A 24409-nucleotide genomic window follows, 5' to 3' on the forward strand; every position below is an offset into this window, starting at 1 on the left:
TCTGCTTGGACAATGAGCAAGCATTGTTCTAGAAAATAAGCATGGTTCTTTATGACCACATACCCAGGTTTAGGGCCTGTCTTCAAAGACTAGGTCACATCAGGCCTCCTTACCATTAAGTCTCAATTACGGAGGCTGTTTCATGACTTTTCTGGTGACTCATTCTGTAGCTCACACCTCCCTGACCATCTGTGCCAACTTGGTGTATCTGCCCAGCCTCTGGATCCTTGCCTTCTCTGCTCTGACATGTCTAACCACTAACTAGGCTCTGGTGCTGACCTAGTTCTCTTTCTACTAAGCAGTGAAAACTTTATTTTCCAGTTTTAAAAATACATTTGGCATAGCTGTCAGTATAAGTTGGGTTATGCTATGATAACAAAGAGCCCCAAAACTCAGCACTTAAAACAATCAAGATTTCTCTTTTGTTTCTACTGTATGCCAGTTAAGAGTCAGCTGTGGTGATCTGCTCTCCTCACTCTGGGACCCAGGTTGAAAAGTAGCCACCACCTGGAGTATCACCACCAAAAGTGGTGGTCAAGGGAAAAAGAGCTCTAAGGAGTTTGCCTTGGCATGTAAATGCTACAGTCTAGAAGTGACTCACATGACTTCCACTCAAAACTCATCAGCTAGGAAATTCAGTATTTGATATCTCAGGAGAGAGAAGAGAACTGGATATTTATAAGTGGCACTAAGGACTACCACCGCTTGACAATCATTATGTATTTAACAGTTTGTATGTCACCTACGTCCCTTTTTTCTTGTTCACAGATTTCTAAATTAAAAAAAAAAAAAAAAGCTATATAATATGCATATGGTGCTAGACCTGATAGATACTCTGAGAATAAATATTCTATAATCAAATAACACCCATTGGGAAATATGTTTTGTTTATCTCTTAGATATTCATTTACTGTCTATTAGCATTTTAAAACCTCTGCAATATTTTAAAAAGAAAAGCCTGTTTAATTTTACTCAATCCAAAATTTCCCTAATTTATTTAACCACAACTTTTCTTGTTCAGTACAATTTATTATCAACCTGAGTAAAACACTTGGGTTGATAATGCATTATCTCTTTTAATTTTATGACAACGCTACAGGGTTAGATAAGAAAGTAAGTTTTAAATTAAATGTTTTCAATTTATTTTTCTAAAGATTTCATATGAAAGAAAATTAAAATTACTGGTTTTGATAATCTATGAATTTCAAATACATATGATTTATTTCCCACAGAGAATGCAAACTTTGTAGTGAAAAACATTTTTTGAAAAGTCAAAAATATTTAATTGCATAATGAATGGATTTCCACAAATTCAAACATTAAATTGCCAATATTTTTCTAAAAGTGGTTCTTGCAAAGTGTTATCAATGAAGACAAAAGGTTTCATTGAGTTTCTTTTTTTTATATTTTATTTTATTTTATTTTTTGAGACAGGGTCTTGCTCCGTCACCCAGGCTGGAGTGCAGTGATACAATCATGGCTTACTGCAGCCTTGACCTCCCAGGTTCAAGCAAACCTCCCACCTCAGAGTCTCCCGAGTAGTTGGGACCATAGGCATGCACTCCAATGCCTAGCTACTTTTTTTTAATTCTTTGTAGCAACAGGGTCTCACTATGTTGTTGCCTGGGCTTGTCTCAGGCTCCTGGGCTCAAACCATCCTCCCACCTTGGCCTCCCAAAGTGCTGGGATTATAGGCATGAGCCACAGTGCCAGGCCTGAGTTTCAACTTTGAATATTTCTTTTTGGCCTTTCCTTTGCAATCCTATTTTAATTCTAAAACAAACTTGAGAGGATGACCTTTTAAAGGAACATGTTATAAATTAACGGCATTTGGTTTTACCATATGTTTTTCTATTATTAGGTATAATTATTGATTGTGAATTAATGTGACTTCACTTAAAATAAAGACTTACATCTGGATAGAAAAGTATTTACTGAAAATAAAAATAATAATAAACTTTACAATCTCTATCATAATGTGTTTTTGCAAGTTAAAAAAAAAAAAGCTGTCTTTTTAAATTACATAGTTGCACAAAATTCCTTAGGTCATTCACGGTGAAACAAAAAAATTCTAATTCAGCCTTTATGTAAGTTGAATATGGATTTTATTGCTCAATTATTTGCAGGTTTCTTTCCTTATGACCATAAGATATGATACCATATTTCTAAACCATATTTCTAAATCTTTACTCTTTCTTAGTTTCTTTTCTCTATGTTTAAAAAAGGTTGGGTCACATTTTCTTAGCAAATGACAAATTTTCAGTGTTAGACATTTGTTTTTCCATATGCATTCTTCTATTTCAGAGTATTCTTTTTCTCCAATATTCTTATACTTCTCCTAGTTTCCCTAGTGAACTTCAGCCCATGCCTTTAATTATCTCACATTTGCTAGCCAAAGGCACATTTCCATGACCAAAGATATGCTCTCACTACTTAAAAAAAGGTATTTCTGGCTGGGCGCAGTGGCTCACCCCTGTAATCCCAGTACTTTGGGAGGCTGAGGTGAGCAGCCTCATGACCTCCCTGAAGTCATGAGTTCAAGACCAGCCTGGTCAACGTGGTGAAACCCCATCTCTACTACAAATACAAAAATTAGCTAGGCATGGTGGTGGGCACCTGTAATCCCAGCTACTCGGGAGGTTGAGGCAGGAGAATTGCTTGAACCCAGAAAGCAGAGGTTGCAATGATCTGAGATAATGCCATTGCACTCCAGCCTGGGTGACAGAGGGAAACTCTGTCTCAAAAAAGAAAAAACGGTATTTCTTATAAAATTCTTCAGTCCTCACTGCCATACCTACACATACAAAAACACACACCATGAACACCAATAACAATTACAATGACAAAACAACAATAAAAACCAGTTCTTCCAAGCTGAGATGCCACTCATCTTCCTCTAGAAGTCTAACCAGACCTCAGCAGAACAATATTGTTGTTTACCAGTTGTAGCTAAGCTGATTGGCGGCTGATTTAAAACAGATCTAACCAGTGTTTCTGGAAAAATGAAACAAAGCTGTAATGAACAGAAAGCAGTTGTTACACGCTAAACTTCATAAGAGAGGGTAAAGGAGAGATTCCTTTGATTTATATTATTATTCTAGACAACGGGTACTGTTGAATTCCTGCTGAATCCCAAATTACTCAACACAATGAGATTTCTTTGAATTACAAAACAGTACAACATGATAAGGCTAATCTGAACTGGTACTGCTGCCTTCTTCACCTCCAACAAATGTGGCCAAGTAAAATACTCCATGTGGTCTCCAAGTCCAGCATGGTTATGACTTTCATTGTGGAATTGGGTTAAGTATGAAGAAGTCCATTTTGTTCTTATATTAAGGCTTTATGGGTAATGGCAAAGTTTGGACATTTTTATCTTATTCTTGTACCTTATTTCTCAATTGGTTCAGAAGCCAGAAGGAAAAGAAGGACACTGTTGGGTGGACCTCTACAGAGACCCCAAAGTTTGATGAACTGGCTATTAACATTGATAAATCAAAGAGAATATGTGGTGGAATTAGGAGAAGGAAAAAAGCATGCAGGAGTGGCTTTTGGCAGGGTAAGAACAGGTGGTCGAGGGACTTAGACTTCAGCTTATGGCAAGGCATTTTCACCTCAGTGGTTTGTAGAGGCTTATATTAGCCACGCAGATTTAACAGGTGGGCAGATGGCTTTTGCCTGCTATAGCATGGGAGTGAAGCCTTGAGTTTTCAGTCATGTAGAAGGGTGACTATAATTTCTAGCAGCTTTGTCCTGAGATAAGCACATGTTTCTATAGAAGCAAGGACTCTACTTGTATGTACTTGTATGTGGCTTCCAGGAGGCATCTCTTGACCACTTGGACCACTCAGCTAAAGTTCAGGGACCAACTGAGCCTTGCATAACCGTGCAAGACTCACCAATGTCAATCCGTAATCAAATGTGCTGGCCAGGTGGATCTCTGCAAGAGTAAAAGCAGCCACAAGATGCAGACTGCTAGGATTTACTACTTAGTTACAGTTTTCCTTGTTCAGGCCAAGGAAACATTCAACTGAGGAGAAAGAACCTTAGGGTACAGACCTTTGAGTTTTGTTTTTTGGTTTTTTTTTTTTTTAGATGGAGTCTTTCTCTGTTGCCCAGGCTGGAGGGCAGTGGCACGATCTTGGCTCATTGCAACCTCTGCCTCCCAGGTTCAAGCGATTCCCATGCCTCAGCCTCCCACGTAACTGGGATTACAGGCATGCAACATCATGCCCAGCTAATTTTTGTATTTTTAGTAGACAGGGTTTTGCCATGTTGGTCAAGCTGGTCTTGAACCCCTGGTCTCAAGTGATCTACCTCCCTCGGTCTCCCAAAGTGCTGGGATTACAGGCATGAGCCACTGTTTCCAGCCAGACCTTTCAGATACTAAGGGATAAAACAAATTTGCTGTTTTTACTTCTTATCTCAGCCAGGCCTAAGACTTTAAATTAGCCAAAGGAGTACCTTGTGTCCACTGAGCACTAAAGTGACTCTAACTTCAAATAATCTGCTGCTAATTTAAGAAATCTGCTGCTCCATACTCCATTCAGTATTTGGGCTGAGAAGGAAGGGAACTCTGGAGGACCTAATCTTGACATCATGTGGTTTGTCCATGGGCTCAGGTCATCCCCAACCACTTGACCTCAAGTTTGCTCAGGATGTGGTAATTACATATGAGGGAGAAACTTCCTAGCAAACTAGTTTCTTGGCTCTAAGGGGCTCAAAGAAATGAGAAATTAAGAAGTTTTGAGTACAGTACAGACTCTGTATATGGGAAAGAAAGACACTTCAAACGAAACCAGGTAACTGAACCGCCACTATCGGCAAATTTCAGAATTTTGCAATATCTCACATGCCCATCTCAAATAAAAGTGACAGAATGCAAAAGCAGATTTTTATCCTAGCCATGATAAATGCACAATACTAAGGATAACTTCTTTCTGGAAACGTCTAGAGCGAAGATTCTAGATCAAAGTTTCCGGACAATTGGAACTTTTTCAGAGGAGTGAGTGGCTGAAGCAGGAACCAAGAGTTAGGAGCCCTGACTTTGTTACCTGCAATTATTTTCTTTTGTAATGTGTAGTTTAGATTGTCCATCTATAAAACTAAGGATAGTGCTATCTTCAAGAAAAGTTGAACAATGACTCATTGAATCTTTGTGTAGTTTCTGGAACTCTAACCTGAAATATTGCAAGTATAAAAACTATACTTTGGCCAGTGCGGTAACTCACACCTGTAATCCTAGCATTTTGGGAGACTGAAGTGGGTGGATCACTTCAGGTCACGAGTTTGAGACCAGCCTGGCCAACATGGTAAAACCCTGTCTCTACTAAAAGAAATACAAAAGTAGCTGGGCGTGGTGGTGGGCACCTGTAATCTCAATTACTTGGGAGGCTGAGGCAGGAGAATCACTTGAACCCAGGAGGCAGAGGTTACAGTAAGCCAAGATCATACCACCGCACTCTAACCTGAGTGACAGAGTGAGACCCTGTCTCAAAAAAACAAAACAAAACAACAACAACAACTACACTTTGTTAAAAGTATTTGGAGCATATTTTTATATCCATCCCTTTCCTGTGCAGTATTGTTTGTTTTTTATTATCCACCTTTCTCCTACCTTTCTTTTCCTAGTCTTTAGTTCACGCTTTAACATCAGCTCAGAAAAGTGCTATATTACAGAAAAAACTGACTATTGTTAAACAAAGTTTATGTAGTACAGAACAATGTCACTGCCATTCTTTTTCTTTTTAAAGGGCAGAAATTAAGCCAGGTGTGGGGGCTTGCACCTATAATCCCAGCTACTCAGGAGGCTAAAACAGGAGAATTGAGTTTGAGGCTTCAGTAAGCTATGATTACACCACTGCACTCCAGCCTGGATAACAGATCAAGACCCTGTCTTTTAATTTTTTTTTTAAAAAAAAGAAGGAAATTAAGTGTAATGTATTTGCTACAATTTTTAATAGCACATCACTTTTTTTTTAAGGCTGTTTAGGATCTCAAGAGAATGCCTTTAGTGTTGCAGAATTTTGCTGTTAGTATTTTCAAACCAACATGGCCCTATAAAGCTGCTCAATAACCAGACAACACAGTTTCTGTCTCATACCAGTTATACCATGTTGGCTCTTCTTCTGCCATTGCTCCCTTCACTCTATGAGACTGCCATGCTACTGGATGGTAGGCTACAGCAGAAACACCAAAGAGGCAAAAGAAATCATTCTAATGGCACTACAAGTCTATAGCCAACATATTTGCTCCTAATCAACCTGGAAATGGCCCCTGAGTCCATCTGTATCCTAGATCTAGAAAGACACAGGCCTAAACTCAATTATAGGAAAAGAAGCTACCTTACTATAATTCCATTGCTCCCAACCAAGATTAATTTTAATTTCAAAATGAATCCAGAGTAGGTAGAAACCAATTGCATCCAGAATCATCACATAAGACCTCATCTACACCTGGGTGGAAATATTTAAAGCAAGTCATAAAACATCACCACTTTAGTGATTCATCTAGATTGATTCTTGTCCTTGAAAATAAGGGGATCTCTTGAGAAAAATAGGTGGATTAATGAAGTCACTTACCTAAGTTGGAAATCAGGTAGTATGGCTTTAGAGTTTCTGCTCTGGACTTCTGTACTAAACAGTCCCTCCCTTAGTGGACTGCTCCATTCTCCTCCCTGCTTAGGAGAAACAAATACATCTGACAAAGTAGAGGGCCCACTGATAATCTCAACTGTTCTTCTGAAGAACTGCCACCGCCAGCTCCTCTTACTTGTCCCAAATCTGGTTTCAGAGTAGTCACCTCATTCTATGCCTTCTTCGTCATTGCAGTCAAGAGTGGTATGTCCTGTCTGGAAAACAGATACAGATTTCTGCATATGCTTTCTTTGGTCTGTTATTTGTGTCTCTCAATTTGTAATGCAAATTGGATTTTATAATGGTAAACTTCTCAAGGGCAGGAATGTGTTTCCTAGCTTTGCGTGTGTGCATTTCCGACCATAATGAGCAAACTGTAGTCCTTTTATGATGTTTTATTAATATGCACTTAAAATTATTCTTTTGGTGTGCCTGTGTATTTTTTGCATATGTTCTTACACAATAGTAAAGTATCGCATTTAGCAGAGAGATAATAGACTTTTATATTTAAAGCTTCCTTTTTGCATCCTCCAAGTTGTTCTGGAATTGTCTACATGATCCTCTTACTTTACTGCCCAGATACTGGTCCATCAGAGTGACATAGGATTTTATTTCTTACATCCTTTTTTGTTGTTGTTTTTAAGGATGGGGACTTCCTCTGTCACCCAGGCTGGAGCACAGTGGCACAATCATAGCTCACTGTAACCTTGAGCTCCTGGGCTCAGGTGATCCTCCCACCACAGCCTCCTGAGTAGCTGTGACTACAGGTGTGCACCACCACGCCTGACTAAATTTCATACATTTTTACAAAATGAATTACATAACACAACTTCACTAGCCTATGTGGGTCACTTTTCTCTATAATTGCTAAATAAAAAGGATAAAAGCCTTCATCCAAGGGAATGCAGGGAGTCTAGTCCCTCCCCTAGATTTTATGAAGATAGTAAATTCTCATATTTCACAAATCCATCATGGGTGTCTTGGGTCAACTCCCTCTGGGCTGCTACATCAGATTTCTCCACTGATTATGCTGGCTGGAGGCTATTTAGTCTCCCCAGAATATAGACACAGATTCCCCCCCGAAACATAGAAATGGATCCCCCCAGACCAGCCTGGTCAATATGGCAAAACCCCATCTCTACTGAAAATACAAAACTTAGCCGGGCGTGGTGGTGTGCCCCTGTAGTCCCAGCTGCTCAGGAGGCTGAGGCAGGAGAATCGTTTGAACCTAGGAGATGGAGGTTGCAGTGAGCTGAGATCGCGCCACTGCACTCCAGCCTGAGCAACAGAGTGAGGCTCCTTTTCAAAAAAAAAAAAAGAAAGAAATGGATCCCCCCACACCTTGAATTCAGAAAATACTGCTAACCAACATTTTAGCATATTTTACTAAGGCTTGAAGAAACTGCAAGGGATTATAATAAAGAAAAGGAAAATATGAATGTGGAGATGAGATGTTCATCCTAGAACCTAGAGACTATTGGCATGCCATTTCGGAAGGACTCTTCAGGCAGACTCTTTCTTTGGGCTCCAGGATTCTGGCACCTTCACAGAAACCATTTAACATTCTCAAGATAAAAGGTCTTCTTTTCTCTCTCTCCTCTCCCAAATAACATATCCCCAAGCCCCGTCTCTGGCTCAGCTAGAAGAGGCAGAGCCAGGTCATGTAACCAAAGTCTCTTCCAAGAGACAGTTACCCCCAAAAGAATTCGGCAGACTTGGCATATATTGGGGGATGACTTTATCAATGGGCTTCCGCAAAGGTAATTGTGGGCACTTCAATTACAAATACCCACCTTTAAAAATTGCTGTTTACTTAATTAATTTATAAATACTTCGCTCATGAAATGTGAGTCCTCTCTAAACAAAGGAAGGTGGTAAACTCCAAGACAAATACACCTTCCCACCATTTGTGAAGGAGTTGCAGGGAGGAATGCTTGGTGGTTTAGAATATTTCATCTCCTTTTCCAACCATCAAGAATTTCTATCAGGACCCATAGTCCTAGATTACCACCACAATGGCATCATTAACATTTTTAAAGCATAACTATTTCTACATGAGTTTTCCCTTCTGCAGACAGAAAGGCATTAAAGGCTTGTATTTCCCTATTTTCTTGAATTCAAGCACTATGCTAGCACAATTAAATTTATTGGCTTATTCCTGAGAGCCTTCATGTTTGTATTCTTGGAGCATTAAACTGCTGTTAAATTCGGGAGGTATTAAGCTAGTAAGGGATTGGCTTATGAACCACTTCAGAAGTAGCCTTCAGAACAGTGCTTATTGCCAGGCATGGTGGCTCAGGCCTGTAATTCCAACACTTTGGGAGGCCAGAGGAACAGTTGAGCCCAGGGTTTGTTTGTTTGTTTGTTTGTTTGTTTGTTTCTTTCTTTCTTTCTTTCTTTCTTTCTTTCCTTCCTTCTTTCTTTCTTTCTTTCTTTCTCTCTCTCTCTCTCTCTCTCTTTCTTTCTTTCTTTCTTTCTTTCTTTCTTTCTTTCACTTTGGGAGGCCAGAGGAACAGTTGAGCCCAGGGTTTCTTTCTTTCTTTCTTTCTTTCCTTCCTTCTTTCCTTCCTTCCTTCCTTCCTTCCTTCCTTCCTTCCTTCCTTCCTTCCTTCCTTCCTTCTTTCTTTCCTTTTCTTTTCTTTTCTTTTCTTTTCTTTTCTTTTCTTTTCTTTTCTTTCTTTTTTGAGAGGGAGTCTCGCTCTCTCTCCCAGGCTGGAGTGCAGTGGCGCGATCTCGGTTTACTGCAAGCTCCGCCTCCCGGGTTCACGCCATTCTCCAACCTCAGCCTCCCAAGTAGCTGGGACTACAGGCGCCCGCCACCATGCCCGGCTAATTTTTTGTATTGTTGGTAGAGATGGGGTTTCACCGTGGTCTTGATCTCCTGACCTCCTGATCAGCCCACCTCGGCGTCCCAAAGTGCTGGGATTACAAGTGTGAGCCACTGCTCCCGGCCAAGTCCAGGGTTTCAAGATCAGCCTGTGCAATATAGCAAGACCTCGTCTCTACTAAAAATAAAAATTAAAAAATTACCTGGACGTGATGTCATGCACCTGCAGTCTCAGCTATTCAGGAGAGTGAGGTGGGAGGATCATGTGAGCCTGGGAGTTTGAGGTTGCAGTGAGCCGTAATGGCACCACTGCACTCCAACCTGGTTGACAGAGTGAGATCCTGTCTCAAAAAAAAGAAAAGAAAAGCACTGATTACCAGGAAAAAGAGTAGAGGATATGTGGCATTTTGCTGGTCAAAGAGTCACTGAAAAAAAATCTGCGAACCATTGTTTCAAGGGAAGCTTGTACTTATTCACCCGTTGAACTTTGTCATCTTCTTATGGGTGTGGTAGACTTACTCATAAAGAAAAAAAAAGACTCCTAAAAGTTTCTCTATTCTTATCTTGAATTCTGGTTGTTCCTGCAATACAGAGCTAGTATTTAATTGTTTGGTCTACTTTCTTTGTATACTACAAATTCTGTAATATTGGGAACCTTAACCAATTCAGTAAGAGTTGAAGGAAGAGAGGGGACTTTATATATATATGTGTGTGTGTGTATATATGTAATTATATACATATATATAGCCTTTGAAAGATTGCCAAAGGAGGGCAAACAGTTTGGATACTGTCTCAATACACTTATCATATTTTAAATCTGCCTAAGAGTTTATGTGTGTTCCCCAAGTTAAACAACAGTTGACATGCATGCATTCTGATAAAATTCCATTACCTAATACACTAAATTTCAGCACTGGTGGGAAAGAATAGATTTTTACTGGGAAAGTTATGCCTTTTTTTCCGCTGAAAATTAACACGTGGAACCATAATCTTAGGAAATGTCATTTGTTTTATATGCACGTATCTAACTCTAAAACAAACTTTGCTGTTGCATGTAATTATACAAATGCTGTATATGTATGTTGCTAAGTACTTAAAATCTTCATTGTAATTCTATTTGAACTTCTAATGAATACCTAGGGACAGCAAAGACATGTCTGAACAGGTAAATCAGTGCATAATTAAATGACATGCATGTCCCGTGTATTGCAATCTTTTAAAGTTCTAACTATGAGTACTTTCTATTATGCAATTTTTTAGAGCAGCTTTTTTCTTTTTACGCAAACATGATAAGGACACAAAAGACTTATTTTGTTTTCCTCTGGCCACTGTACTTTCATGAGAATGTTATGAGAACCTCATGTCCTACAATACCAACCCCCACCCTTGACTGGATTGCCCAATAAAGATCAGATTTTCCCAAATATTATGTTCTAGCTGGATTTGCAACAATCATAAGTCAATCATTAGGAATCCTGTGCATATGGCAAAGTTTTTTGTTTTTTGTTTTTGTTTTTGTTTTTTGTTTTGAGATGGGGTCTTGCTCTGTCGCCCAGGCTGGAGTGCAGTGGCACGATCTCAGCTCACTGCAACCTCCACCTCCCGGGTTCAAGCAATTCTCCTGCCTCACCCTCCCATGTAGCTGGGACTGTAGGTGCGTGCCATCACATCTGTTTAATTTTTTTGTATTTTAGTAGAGACAGGGTTTCACCATGTTGCCAGGATGGTCTCGATCTCCTGACCCCGTGATCCGCCCACCTCAGCCTCCCAAAGTGCTGGAATTACAGGCGTGAGCCACCTCACCTGGCCACAAAGTTTATTTTAATAGTATTTTGAACTGAAAATAAGCAGCTTTTTTGTTTGTTTGTTTGTTTTCCAGACAAGGTCTTGCTCTGTCACCCAGGCTGGAGTACAATGGCACAATCATAGCTCACTGTAACCTTGGACTCCTGGGCTCAAGGATCCTCTTATCTCAGCCTCCCAAGAGCTGGGACTACAGGTGAGTGCCACCACACCTGGCTAATTTTTTTTCTTTTTTTTCTTTTGAGACAGAGTCTTGCTCTGTCATCAAGCTGGAGTGCAGTGGTATGACCTGGGCTCACTGCAACCTCCACCTCCCAGGTTCAAGCGATTCTCTTGCCTCAACCTCCCGAGTAGCTGGGACTAGAGGTGTGCACCACCACGCCCAGCTAATTTTTGTATTTTTAGTAGAGACGGGGTTTCACCATATTCACCAGTATAGTCTCGATCTCTTGACCTCGTGATCCGCCGGCCTCGGCCTCCCAGAGTGCTGAGATTACAGGCGTGAGCCACCGTACCCAGCCTATCTGGTTAATTAAAAAAAATTTTTTTTTGTAGAGATGGAGGGCTCACTATGTTGCCCAGGCTGCTTGCCAGCTCCTGGACTCAAACCATCTTCTCCCTTCATCCTCCTAAAATGCTGGGATTACAGATGTGAACCACTGTGCCCAACAGAAGCATATTTAAAATTGTAATATCCAAAGCATATTACCATAGCCCAACAGTTTGTTTTTATTCACATGTTCCACAGCATTCACTTTAAGTAAATATCCATTATTGTTTCCCAAATCCTTTTGGGGTCAGCAAATAATACTTTCAGAAAAAGTTTGTGGGGGAAAAAAGGAAACTTTAATTACTTTCCATGGGAAAGTTCCAAATGGAACAAAAGTGCTTCTCAGATATAATTTTACAAAACCCTTGTAGCACGTTGAGGCTAAAGACATTTATGCAATTACTAAGTCTACTGTATATGTGAGCAAACACGGGGGTAGAATGAGAATAGAGCTATTATGTTACTGTACCATTATTCTAGTGGTCTGCCTTTACTACCCCGGGACATCTTTAGAGAATGTCAAAATGTTCCACTTATTATAACATTTTTTTCTTTCTTTTTCTTCTGATTAATAAGGCGGGTTGATAAGACAACATTTTTAAATTTTTATTTTATTTTTTTGGAGACAGGGTCTCACTTTGTCACCCTGGCTGAAGTGCAGTGGCACAATCGCAGCTCACTGCAGCCTTGACCTCCCGGGCTTAAGCCATCCTCCTGCCTTAGCCCCACAAGTAGCTGGGACTACAGGCATGTGCCACCATGCCTAGGTAATTTTTGTAGTTTTTGTGGAGACCAGTTTTTGCCATGTTGCCCAGGCTGGTCTCGAACCCCTGAGCTCAAGTAATTCGCCCACCTCGGCATCCCAGAGGGCCGGGATTACAGGCATGGGCCACCATGTCTGGCCTATAATATAACTTTTTGTAATTGTTATATCTAGTTCTCTACTAGAGAAATTGTATTTTGATAAATGAATTAATAATTATAATTTAATTATAATACAGGAAAAGTTTCAGTGGTATCCAAAAGGGAAGATTTGACTGATGTATGAATGTGCTTGCTTATGAAATAGAAGCAACAAAAAAAATAATCATTTTAACTAAGGCCAGACAATTGAGGCAAAGTATATGACCAATGGTAATTGCCATTCAGGCATAGCAGGTATTCTGTTCCAGCATCCCCCATTTTCAGGTTAATTTTCAAATTATTTTCCCCAAATGATTTCTCAGGGCTACGTGTCCCCTGCTTTGAAACAGGATGCTGTTGTTCCCATAACGTGAAGTCTGTTCTCTAGGGTGGCCAGACCTCAGCTGAGGGCAAATCATTCTCAGAATCATTGCTCTGTTCCCATGACCTGGACCTGATTAAACAAATTACAGTGGCAAGCCCAGAAGTATTCCCCCAACCAGTTAGGCAGAAACTTGGGACGTAAGCAAGAGAAGAGGCACAGAGGACAGCAACAAGGTGCAGCTAATTGTTTTTCTGGCAAGAATAAGGAAAGAAAATGGACACTATAAACAAGGGCAGAATTCTATAAACCTTGATAGCGATGGTAAACAATAGCGTGAAACAAATAAAGCACTATAAAATGACAAGCAATTACAGCTTCTGCAGTAAGTAGATGAACAAACCTGATATATTAACTCGTTCAAATGCTCCAAGTACAAAATTCATGCATGAATCTAACAAAATTAATAGAAAAATATTAGTGCTTAAATTTTTTATTAAAAGCCGCCCATCAATGCAACTCTATCTTTCCTATATTTTGTTTTTATAATTCATTTTCTGTGTCTCTGGGTCTAACTGGCCATAGTCCATCTTGTTTTAAAAGTTCATCACACCAAGATCAATTCCACTGGTTAAAATAGGCAATCTTTCCACAACTTGTAAACATAAAACTTGCCTGGAAAGAGCCTGCTTTCTTTTCCTTTGTAAATATTAATCATACTTAACAGCATAGACTTGAAATTCAGTTCAGTTTGGTTAGACATGAATTCAACTGACTTTAACGTTTTAAATGATAAAAAATAATAAAACCTGTAATACAAAAGACATTGCCTTATCAATATTCAAAATGGATATTTACAAGTGTTTCCCAAGTAAGGCAAGTCATAAGTATTTGATTTAATAATAGTATTCTGTTCCACAACTAGTGTATATTGAGGAATTGCATCCATAGGCAACTCCAAGGTCAAAGTCCTGGTAATATCCTCTTTATATAGTTAAATGGATTAATTAGCAAAAAGATATTGATATCCCATCTTGAGAATATAATAATTCAGGCAAGTGATGGTCAATCAATTTGTTTATTCAATAATTGTTTATTGGGCACCAATGTGTACCAGGCCAAGTTAGGGTCTGAAAATCACCACAGACAAAACCAATATGTTCCACACTCATTATAAGAAGAAAGGAGCTTTCAGCAGTAGAGAAACCTTTGCTTTTCCACCGGTCTCCCATCGTTTGTGAGGAAGAGCTAGTTCTCATTTTCTCTAAGTAGGGAGGCTTAAGATCACGGAGAAAAATGAAATAAGAAGAAAGTAGATACTGATATTTCTATGTAGGGCAGAGGATGTACAAACACCTATGCCCTGCCTTCTGTCTGGAGATTCCAACAAAAATGAGGATATGGGATGAGACAGTGGCACAGGCATATAAATTAAACAGGGGAGGTTTCGAAGACTCCTACCCTTATCAATGCAGACCGTTGTTAAAGCCCAAAATCATTTAGGCTTTGTTACCCACATTTTTTGTTGTTTTAGGGGCTCATGTTTCTCTCAAGCCTAGTGTGCTCTCTGTTCATTTTATACATTAAAAAATAATAAGCAGTAGGAAAATTTTGTCCTTAAAGATAGTACAGGCTGGGTGCAGTGGCTCACACCTGTAATCCCAACACTTTGGGAGGCCAAGGTGGGCAGATCAACTGAGGTCAGGAGTTCAAGACTAACCTGGCCAACATGGTGAAACCCCATCTCTACAAAAAATACAAAAATTAGCTGGGCATGGTGGCAGGCACCTGTAATCCCAGCTACTCGGGAGGCTGAGGCAGGAGAATCACTTGAACCTGGGAGAAGAAGCTGCAGTGAGCCAAGATCACTCCACTGCACTCCAGCCTGGGCGATAGAGCGAGACTCTGTCTCAAAAAAAAAAAAAAGATAGTACATATTTATTTTTCTTTGAATAATTCTATCTTTATAGCTTGTACCTCTAGCTCATAGTAGCCATCAATGTAGTAATGCTATTTTTTCTTAGAACTTAATATGACTTATAAGCATCTTTTATTGGACAATAACAATAAGGAAAACCTTGTCTGTGAAGTGTTTTATAGTTTACAAAACACTTTCACCTACATTATCTCATTTGATTAATGACCCTGGCAGGTGGCCTGTGCAGCCATACTTATCTTTGCTTTGTAGAAACCAAGACTCAGAGAGGTTGTGAAATACCTAAGACATCACAGTGAGTTACAAGTAGAGCTGAGATTTAAACCTAAATCATGTGTCTTCAAGCCCAGATCATGTGACCCTACTTTAACTTCTTCTTTCCATGTTCTGTCTCCCATAACAAGTAAATTATGGTGCCATGACTTTTAGCCATCACTGCTGTAGATGTTGCTAAGACAAACGGTTTTTTTGTTTTTTGTTTTTTGTTTTTTTTGAGAGAGAGTCTTGCTCTGTCGCCCAGGCTGGAGTGCAGTGGCGCAATCTCGGCTCACTGCAAGCTCTGGTTCCTGGGTTCACACCATTCTCCTGCCTCAGCCTCCCAAGAAGCTGGGACTATAGGCGCCTGCCACCACGCCCGGCTAATTTTTTGTATTTTTTAGTAGAGACAGGGTTTCATCATGTTAGCCAGGATGGTCTCGGTCTCCTGACCTCGTGATCCACCCGCCTCGGCCTCCCAAAGTGCTGGGATTACAGGCGTGAGCCACCGTGCCCAGCCTGACAAACTGCTTTATCTCATCTTTACTTAGCATCATACAAGTAATAGGTAATAAGTAAAAAGTCACTAGCTACTACTATGCATTAAGGAACCTGAAAGAAAGCATTAATCATTATGTAAAGAATGTTATGAACAGCCTAAAAAGAAGAAAGAAAATAAAAGAGCAATGGCCCATTATAAAAGGTTTTTTTTTTTAAATGTTTATTAAGAGAGGAGCATTTAATCTGAAATTTTAATAAAATAATTATCCTCTTAGTGATTGGCTAATACATTAATCTTGCTGGAGTAATGTTTTTATCTTCTAAAAGATATCTGTTTGGTAAAATGGGCTGAGGATAAAATATTTAAGCTATTTTTAAGTCACTGAGCTTTTCAGTGACTCTTGATGGCAGGTCCCCATTTGATTCCTTATTGTACTATTCACTAAAAGCAACATGGTCAGCCACTTAGAACACCACTTCTGGTAAGTTGCCTTGGTTTCCCTCCCCATTTTCAGATATTCAGATTAATAGAATAATTTTTGAAATTTGTCCTGTTTAATGCATTTCACCAATAGGTATAGAGCACCAGATGCCAGGCACCAGGACATACAAAGACCAATAGTCTGTGACTTCAAGAAGCTTGCAAAAGCAACTTCTGTATGTATAGCAATGTTTATTTAGGGCCTACATTTATATGTAGTCAGCAACATTTTGAGCTGAATTATCAGCACTTTTCCCTTTTCTAAGAATGCTTCCCACCTAAGAGATGGGCCCTGTAACTCTCATTGTCACTAATTCCAGCAACATAATTTGTGATCAGGGCTGGACAGTGGCCCAAGCTGGAGTAATTAGATTAATCCTCCTGCCTTTTGAATAAGGAAACAGAGAGTCTTGTAAATGAGCTCTGGGTTATGGGTCAGCAAGACTCAGGAAATGAGGGCTCTGGATTGGCATGATTTTAGAGTTGCCAAATAAAATACAGGCCTGCTGTATTTTTGCTTGCTAAATCTGGCAACCATACATGATGCGCCATATAAAAGTGGAGTTAAGAAAGCTATTCTGCAAAAAGGAGTAGAAACATAGAGATAACAAAAATTAACAACTATGGTGAAAGTGTAGTGGGGAAGTGGGGAAGTTTCAGGAAAAGGAAAAATATCCCAAGTGTTGCCTCAGTCACTGACAACTTTTCAGTCCTTAGTTCCAGTCCCTTGAGGAATGTGGCTGCATTTCTTGCCCTTGAGTTCTGTGAGATACCTTGCCTGTTTTTATAAGATATTTTTTTTTCTTTAGATAGCTCAGCGGAAATACATTTCTCATATCAAGCATGTCCAAAGGCATATATAATGTTGTCACGCTTCGAGAAAAAGTTTTTATTTTTTTGTAAATTTTAAAGAATTCACAGGGTCCGTGAAATAGATGAATAGGAAACTTGTTTCTTATTTACCAAGTAGGAAAGTTTGCCTCAAATACAATGAGATGTCTGGATCAGTACTTCTGACATTGTATATTTGGAAACCTGCATAGGTCTCCTTGGTTTCCTTAGAAGTATAGTTAACGAGTAATGTACATTCCCTAGGTGTTATTCTAAAATGTTGTCCCCAAAGTAAAAAGTATCCACAGGATAAAGTTAGACATTAGGCATAATTCAATTTCAATAATGTTTATTCCTCTTCTTCCTTTTCCTTGTCTCTTTCTTTCTCCTTTTCTTTTATCTCCCTTGTCCCATTCTCTAATCTCCCTGGCTAAATTCCTCCAGAGGAAAAAAAAGGCCATCAAAAAAGTCACTAACACCTCACTGTAAACTACTTGAAAGTGCTATTCACACTTGTAGTATTTGCATTTTAAAAGAAGACCTTTAAGAGAGAGGAAGCCAACAGAATATTTCTGGGCTTCCCAGAACAACCACCTTACTATATTGCTATGGACAGCAACCTACACACAACCCTATTTAATGTGGTGTTTACATTAAATTAATATTAGCTCATTGGGTGAGACAGGTCATCATGGTGAGTATTCAAGAAATCATTGTGGTCTGGGTCCATCTACCCAAACTGGGACATGGCTAGGCCTGGAGATGACTTTAACTGGTGTGGATCTAGGGAAAGGATCCATGGATATGTAAGCTAGGGACAGTTGTCATTGTCAACGGAGCAATGGCCCAACCCCCAGAACAACAAAGAAACAGAACTGACAGGGGACCTGAAGGAGGGGCAAGAGAGACGATCTAAAACATACACTTGGTAGTGTATTTCCAAGGTTAGTTGTAAGGAGAGGCCAAGTAAGAGAACTACATTGCAAGGTTCTCGAACCTAAACAGAACACAGGTAGCTGGGCATTTGAATTTTACCCACAAGCTAATTGTTCCTTCTCTCCAAAAACATCTTCCCCTGCCTAAAACTTTACTACCTGGATGTTCTTTTTATTCATTAAACCATCTCTTTTTGGCATTTTAAGGAAAATTATGTCATTCATACCTTAACATAAACTATGAAGAAACCAGTCAGTTCCAAGCTATATTTTAAAACGTGGGACTGTTGTGTAGTAGCATAGCTATTTGGGAGGCTGAGGCAGAAGTTGTCCAGGAGTTCAAGGCTATAGTGAGCTATGATTGCACCACTGCATTCAAGCCTGAGTCACAGAGACTCTGGTCTCTCAAAGATAAATAAATAGGCTGGAAGCAGTGGCTCAGGCCTGTAATCCCAGCACTTTAGGAGGTAGAAGTGGGAGAATGGCTTGAATACAAGAGTTCAAGACCAGCCTGGGCAACGTAACGAAAGGAACCCTGTATCTACGGAAAAAAAAAAAAAGTTAGCCAGGGGTGTGTGCCTATAGTCCCAGCTACTCAGGAAGCTGAGGTGGGAGGATCGCTTGAGCCCAGGACTTTGAGACTACAGTGAGCTATGATTGTGCCGCGGTACTCCAGCCTGAGCCACAAATGAGATCCTGTCTCTGAGGAAAAAAAAAAAAAAAATTAATAAAAATAAATAAATAAAATGTGTAAATGTTCTCATGGTTAGGGAGAAGGAAGAATTAATTTTGAAACGGGGGGTATTTTAAAGGGCAGGCAGGCCCAGTTATGACAGGAAGGCAGCGTTGATGACACTTGGTACTGAAGTGCTAGAATTATGAGACAAGAATTGGAAGACAAACACAAAAAAGCCTTTAAATTCAATTTTTCTAGTTTACATTTTCTACAGTTTATCCATCCCACAAGATGACTCCAGAACCCAGATGGAAAGAGCAATATATAGTACCTTTATGCAAATTGCATCCTTTCCCCCAGGTGGTGAAGTGCCATCCCAGGATCCACAGCCCAGTGAGCAGAGGGGCTATAGATTCCGGCCCCCTGTCTGCATTTTCTTAGCTGGGCATCATTGTGCACAACTTATACAACCATATGTGCAGCAATCCCTCCCTCCATTCCTCCTCCACCCTCCTCATACATACGTCTACCTGCTACTTAATGAAATATGACTCAACCATCAAGACCCAGCTCAAGTAGCACTTATGTTGTGATTTTCAAAGGAGAGGCCTCTCCTCTACTGCCTTATGCTAACACTAGAGACGCATCATAGAATAGTGACTAACAGTGCCAACTCTGGAGCCAAACTGCTTGGGTGCAAATCCCAGCTATGCCATTTCTTAGTGGTGTAACTGTGGACCTGCGCCCTGTTCCTTTATCTATAAAATGGAAGAATGTAAGTAACAATCTCATAAGTGTGTTATGGATATATAACAAGATAACACGTGTAATGTACTTAGAACAATTTTTGGCAAATAATGAGCATTCAGTAGGTATTTGGAATTGCTGTAACTCAGCTGTTGCTAATAGCATATTATTATCACAGTGAATTTTTGTTAGGCTGATATGTGCCTAGTTTTTCTAGTCAAGGAAAAAAATGTATTCATTTTTATATTTCTAGGACCTGGTTAAAAAAAAAAAAAATTACAAGTTCTAGGCTGAGCAAGGTGGCTCACGCCTGTAATCCCAGCACTTTGGGAGACTGTGGGGGGGGTGGATCACGAGGTCAGGAGTTCAAGACCAGCCTGGCCAAGATGGCGAAACCTCGTCTCTACTAAAAATACAAAAATTAGCTGGGTGTGGTGGCCTGCACCTGTTATCTCAGCAACTGGGATAGCTGAGGCAGGAGAATCGCTTGAACCCAGGAGGTGGAGGTTGCTGTGAGCTGAGATTATGCCCCCGCACTCAAGCCTGGGTGACAGACCAAGACTCATCTAAAAAGAAAGAGAAAGAAAGAAAGAAAGAAAGAGAGAGAGAGAGAGAAAGAAAGAGAGAAAGAGAGAAAGAAAGAGAGAAAGAGAGAAAGAAAGAGAAAGAAAGAAAGAAAAGAAAAAGTACAGGTTCTAGAAGATACTCTGTATACTTCTGTGAATAAATGAGTAAGCCTCTGGGTCACAATAGCCAAGGAGATTCCTCTCTTGGGAAAACAGGATTCCAGAGAGAGAGAAGTCCCAAAGAACAGTATATCCCACGTTTCCGGCCCAGATGCCCCAGATCCACTTAAATGGAAAGTAGAGAGAGTTTTGTGGTATGAACCTGTGGCGCTGCTTGAAAAAGCGAACGCCCCATTGCTTGAGGGCCCAGGAGAAAAGGTTTGCGAACAGTGGGTGAAGAGAGGATATTCCTTCCAAAGCTAGACCCTGCCAATCCCAACTAAGAAGCCCCTCCTCCCACGTGTTTTATACAAAAGGTGAGATGGATCCATGTGAAATGGGGCCTTTGATTGGACAAGCTCAGGGATAATAGTAAACAGAAAGTACTTTAGATTACACATGTCTAGGCATAGGAAGCTTACCAAGACATTGAATGGCGCTTAGAATAGAATAGTGATTAGCACAATGTTGGTACTCAATAAATAAATGTTAGATTGATCCATAAATTATAGAAAGAATAAAATGATGAACAAACAACAAGGAATAAGATTATCAATCAATCAGTCGTGGTGGCGAATCCTCAAATTATATTGTGAAGGTGACTGGTTAACAATAGTCTACAGTGTCCGGAGGAACACTGGACCAAGGAATTACTAAGAGGTCTGGAGTCATTTGCATTTGAAAAAGGCTGTATGCTATACAGTGGAGAGTTTTTAAAAATTAGCTTAATAAGAACTCTGCTTAGCTTTATTTGGTTAACAGCATGAAACATTTGTCCCTTGCAGAGTGTTCAACAGTCTATCTCAAAGTTTAAAAAACACATAAAACTAAAATTAAATTTATGCTTAGAAATATAAACTATAATGCACGTTTGAAAACAAGGGCAATTTCTGGTATGAAGCTATGGCATTTTAAAAAATTTCTGTGGTGGTTAAATACTGTTAGTGTTTTTATTTATTTATTTTTTGAGATGGAGTCTTGCTCTGCTGCCCAGGCTGGAGTGTAGCCGCATGATTCTGGCTCACTGCAACCTCTGCCTCCCAGGTTCAAGCGATTCTCCTGCCTCAAACTCACGAGTAACTAGGATTACAGGCACCTGCCACCAAGCCCAGCTAATTTTTGTATTTTAGTAGAGACAGGATTTCACCATGTTGGCCAGGCTGGTCTCGAACTCCTGACTTCAAGCGATCCACCTGCCTCGGCCTCCCAAAGTGCTGGGATTACAGAAATGAGCCACCGTGCCCGGCGTATCTTTATTATTTTTTAAAATTAATTTTTTTGACAAGAGGAAAGAGTTTTCGAATAAGCGAGAAGCAGCGGTTCCCAGCGCAGCTGAGAGACAGTCCCTGCGGCTGAGAGTGGCAGCGGGGGCGGGCGGTCCCAGCGGCTACCGGTGGCCCTGGGCACTGGCATTCATATGGTCTCGAATGCTGATGGCCTGTTTGAGCAGAGTTCCACGCTGCGGAAGTAGACGCTGCTGTCCACCAGCTTCTTCACGGCGCTGCGGTCGTACTCCGCGGTGTAGATGGCTCCCTGGCTCTGCACCTCCCAACGCTGCATGGCTGCCTTGTGCCGAGCCAGCTCCGGAAGGGAGCGGCGCACGTGCTCCTGCAGCCGGTACAGGGCCACCGACGGCTCATTCGCCAGGACGCAGATGCTCTCAGTGAATGTGTCCGTGACTTTCTTCCCCTTGAGCTGCATCTCCGGTTCCTCCATAGCGACCGCGGCCTCTTTATTTTTTAATATATGTTTTAAACATGGTAAAATAAACAGCACAAAATTTCTGTTTCAGCCGTTTTTAAGTGTTCAATTCAACGGCATTAAGTACATTCGCCATGTTGTGCAACCATCACCACCAACCGTTTCCAGAAGTATTTTTATCATCCCAAACAGAAACTTTACCCATCAAACAGTAACTCCACATTCCACTCTTCTCCAGCCCCAGCTAACCTCTATTATATTTTCTGTCTCTATGAATTTGACTATTCCATTTACCTCTTATAAGTGGAATCGTACAATCTTGCATATTTCACTTAGCATCATGGTTGTGTGTGTGTATTTTGTTTTTTGGTTTTGTTTGTTTTTGTTTGTTTGTTTTGAGACGGAGTCTCGCTCTGTCGCCCAGGCTGGAGTGCCGTGGCGCGATCTCAGCTCACTGCAAGCTCCGCCTCCCAGGTTCACGCCATTCTCCTACCTCAGCCTTCCGAGTAGCTGGGACTACAGGCGCCCGCCACCACACCCGGCTAATTATTTTGTGTTTTTAGTAGAGACGAGGTTTCACGGTGTTAGCCAGGATGATCTTGATCTCCTGACCTCGTGATCCGCCCACCTCGGCCTCCCAAAGTGCTGGGGTGACAAGCGTGAGCCACTGCGCCCGGCCAGCATCATGTTTTTAAGGTTCATCCATGTGGTAGCAAGTATCACAATTTCACTCCTTTTTAAGGCTGAATTCTATTCCATTCTATGGAATATCATTTTATTCTATGTATAGATCACATTTTGTCTATCCACTCGTCTATCAGTGGACATTTGGGTTGTTTTCCTTTTGCCTGCTGTGAATAATGCTGCTCTGAACATTGATGTACAGGTATGTTTGAGTCCCTGTTTTCAGTCCTTCTGGGTATACACCTAGAAGTAAAGCAAAATTGCTGGATCATGTGGTAATTCTATATTTAACTTTTTGAAGAACCAGTGTTTTTATTATGTATTTTATTTTTAGAGACAGAGTCACTCTGTCGCCTAGGCTGAAGTGTAGTAGCACCATGATAGCTCACTACAGCCTCAAATTCCTGGGCTCAAGTGATCCTCCCGCCTCAACTTCCTAAAAAACTGGGACTACACGCTTGTGCCGTCATGCCTGGCATGTGTTCCTATTTTTTATGTGACAGAATCTTTTTCTTGATTGCTAAGTTAAGAAAGTCTGAATTCTGCTATGCTATGCTATGCTATGCTATGCAGGAATGTATACTATCAATATGTAAAATGTAGCACAAGTTTTAGTTAATCATAATCATTTTACAGGAAAAAGCAGGTTCTTCATAATATTTCGGGCTAAAGATTGGGATGTGGTAAGAGGAGATTGCTATAATCAAATAACATTCCATCCAGGAGATAACAAAGATAGTAAGAATATATCTGTTCCTCATGCTCTCCTTCCTCCCAACTTCAAACATGCATCAATGTAAAATCTTTCCCTGACGTCACTTTCTGAAGTTGGTATGCTGGCATAGAATCCACGGTCCTGATGTGTCTTCCATTTTCTCTTTTGATGACTATTCCTTTGTTCTTACCTATCAAAGAATAAGGCTAAATAAATTATTTCTTTGAGTGTTTATATCTTCAGTGTTTCATTTTCTCACACTTTTATTATAGTCTTTATTTATATAATTAGCTACCATTGCTGCATAGGCCTATTTGTTAAAAATCTTACCAATACCTCTCAATTTTTTCAATCTGTTCTCTTAATAATGAGATCCGGGCCAGGTACGGTGGCTCATGCCTGTAATCCTAGCTCTTTGGGAGGCCAAGGTGGGTGGATGGTTTGAGCTCAGGGGTTGGAGACCAGCCTGGGCAACATGATGAAACCCTGTCTCTGCAAAAAATACAAAATTAGCAAGGCATGGTGGTGCATGCCTGTAGTTGCAGCTACTTGAGGGACTGAGGCAGAAGGATTGCTTGAGCCGGAGAGGTTGAGGCTGCAGTAAGCTGAGATCGTACCACTGCACTCCAGTCTGGGTGACAAAGTGAGACCCTGTCTCCAAATAAAAAAAAAGAAAAAAAAAAAAAAAAAGGAAAAAAAAGAGAGAGATTTGAAATAAACATAAGGTTCTGAAGTTTTTGTATGATTGGATAGATCATTGTTCTATAGGCCCCTTTTCTGTTTATCATCTTCTACTTAGTGAGCATCACTTATCCCTGAAAAAGTTCTCCTTGAGTTAATTTTAAGTAGAAAAATAACATTAATTTATTGAGTCTACTTTGAGCTGCCACTTCCAAAACAAAACAGCAACAAGTTTTAAAGCAAATTTCTTTTCTTCTATATTCTCTAGATGTGTGGTTTAAAACGGGGATTTGGCAAAGTTCACCAGCAGTCCTTAGGATTACATTGGTACTGAAGTAAAGCGAGGGAAAAAAAAGTAAAATTGGAGATGAGATAAAACTATACTCAGTCCAAAAGGATCATGAGCTCTGATGGCTAGGGAGAGAGGAGAAGAAAGATACACTGATGCTAAAAAGGGACTTTTTGTTGTTTGTTTTGTTTTTGCTTTTTGACAGACAGGCA

At 40.3% G+C, this 24409-nt stretch overlaps 1 pseudogene; it reads right to left on the minus strand.

Moving 5' to 3' along the window:
* Nucleotides 1-21514: 21514 nt before the first annotated feature.
* LOC102124706 (BLOC-1-related complex subunit 8 pseudogene) lies at nt 21515-21852 on the minus strand (annotated as a pseudogene).
* Nucleotides 21853-24409: the final 2557 nt, after the last annotated feature.

This window comes from Macaca fascicularis, chromosome 11, assembly GCF_037993035.2.
Source record: "Macaca fascicularis isolate 582-1 chromosome 11, T2T-MFA8v1.1".
Classification (NCBI taxonomy): domain Eukaryota; kingdom Metazoa; phylum Chordata; class Mammalia; order Primates; family Cercopithecidae; genus Macaca; species Macaca fascicularis.